Source organism: Lygodium microphyllum, chromosome 4, assembly GCF_053477565.2.
Source record: "Lygodium microphyllum isolate KBCC chromosome 4, Lygodium_microphyllum_v1.1.10, whole genome shotgun sequence".
In the NCBI taxonomy this organism is placed as follows: Eukaryota; Viridiplantae; Streptophyta; class Polypodiopsida; order Schizaeales; family Lygodiaceae; genus Lygodium; species Lygodium microphyllum.
Window position 1 is genome coordinate 4,138,735 of NC_141138.1, and position 2,431 is coordinate 4,141,165.

Sequence of the window (2,431 nt, forward strand, 5' to 3'; positions counted from 1 at the left end):
CGGATTGAGTGGGTTTTTCAAATCCCCTTTGCTTGCGCGGCTTGCTTGGTCCCACTCTGTGTGTTGATGGTTTGTCTCTGTTCATGAGTTTTCTCCTATTTGTGGGTTCCTTGAGTGGCTTATCTTAGTGAGTTCATTGGCTTATTAAATGCAGTTCTCAAGTTCTCCACTCCGTGCGGGTGTTCTTTGTGGTGCACGTGTGTTCAATTAGGCTTTCAGTTTTTCTCAAGTGCCCTTCAAGTGCGGAAATTCAAGGTGAGTGCAACAACCAGCCCCTAAGCACCTCATGCACCCTTGGGCGCAACGTTGCCTTGCCATTTCTTGTGGGCTCAATCAGGGTTTTATGGCTTGGCAGGTTATCTCTAGGTCTCTGGGTTTCTAAGTATCACAACAGCCCACTTGAACTGTTAAGTGGCCATGTCTCACGATTTTATCTACTTGGTGTGCCAGAATCAGGATTCAAGCATCAGGAAGGCTTACGACAAGTTGCGTTGTTGGGCTCCAGTTGGGTTGGGTCAAATCTCAAAGACTGAGTTGGGGCACTCACTCGGCCCAACTGGTTCGAGTTGCAGGGGCCGAGTGGGTAACTCAGACGGGCCGAATCTCGCCTGTCCGAGTGCAAAAGGCTTTTTGTAGGCTGAGGGCCGAGTGGAGTAACTTGGACGATCGAGCCAAGTGTTGGACCGAGGGCCGAGTACCGTGTCCTGGGCCGAGTGGACCCTTGGGCTGAGTGGACCTAGGTGCGAGTGTTAGTTTGGTCAAAGGGCTGAGTTGAGTAATTCGGACAGGCCGAGTCGAGTAATTCGAACGGGCCGAGTCAAGTAATTTGGACAGGCCAAGTAGGGTTTTTGGGTCGAGCTCCGAATGGGCGGGTTCGAGGGCCGAGTCTGGGACTCGGCCTCACAAGGGCCGTTCGGACGGGCCGAATGCGGCGCGATGAATGCTCTGCAATGACGATTTTGATTGAATCTCCCTAGTTAGGCAATCATCCCCTGTATAAACTTCCAGATCGTGGCTAAGGCACCAAGGGAAGTGATTGGCATACCTAAGGTGAGCGGTAGGCTCTTCGACGATGTGATTGAATCAAATCTTCGCGGGGGCTCTCTCTCACTCTCTCTCACTACAATGGTTACAAATGAGCTCTCTCTTGGCCTCCTGACCCTTAAACCCCTTCTCGGGCAGGGCTTTGACACTCTCAATCATTCACTTTCCGACATTAAACATCGCAAGCTAGCTTTTTGCCATTTTTTGCATGTTTTATGCACTGTTTTGCGCTGTTTGCAACAGTAAACCCTACCCTTTCCCGGTTCGATTTCCTAATGCTATCCTACACTAAATGCAACGAGAATCAAAAGCAACAAACTGACATGATTTCTCCCTATTTTTCAATCATCAAACAAAGAAACTAACCCAAAATACTTACTTGTTTCAAAGATCAAAACACCCAACCTTCCTACCTACCTCAAGCTCCGTTTCGAGGGAGAATCCCTTACTTTGATGCTTGATATGGGGTGCGCAAGCGCTCAAGCTTGAATCCGTGGTCCCGACAACGGAATCAAAATGTGGGAGCTTTCACTTAACTACCAAGACCCACGGACCGCTTATTGTTTCAAGTGTTCCAAGCGAGCTCTAATGGCTACCTCTCACATAGCCAATGCACCCTCGATCCTAAGAGTGTAGTGAGCTTAGCTTGATGCCGATATGAGTTGCCTCCTCCCTTCCACACTCCGGTATCTCCACAATCCTAGATGCTAGCTCAAGCATGCTTGAGCCTTCTCCTTCTCCAAGCTCCAACCTCCATAGCCGTGCACGCAAAAGAAGGAAAGGGAAGAGAAGAGAAGAGAAGATGATGAAGAGCTTCACCCCCTTGATCCCTCACTCCCTCTCACTCCCTCCCTCGCTCTCACCCTCCCTCCCTCTCTCAAGAGCACACACAAGCAAGGGGAGGAGAAGAAGAGGAGAAGAGAAGAGCTCTAGATGGCTCTTTTTACATGTGCATTGACTACAGAGACTTGAAAAAAATCACAGTGAAGAACCACTATCCCCATGGATTGATGACTTATTGGATGAATTGAAAGGGGCATGCTTTTTCACTAAGATTAATCTATGCTCTGACTACTATTAGATCCATATAAGGGAGATTGATGAGATCAAAACAACTTTCAAGACTGATTGTGGGCTGCTTTATCATTTTCTAGTGATTCCTTTTGGATTGATTAATACTCTCACCACATTTCAAAGCCTCATGAATAAAATTCTTCACCCCTTCTTGTTCAAGTTTATGCTCGTGTTCTTTTTTGATGATATCCTCATTTACAATAAGTCATAAGAGGAGCACTTGGCACATGTCAGAAGTGTATTTGATATATTGAGAGAGCATCAAATCTTTGCTACAAAAAGTAAGTGTATGTTCATGCAAACATCCGTGGAG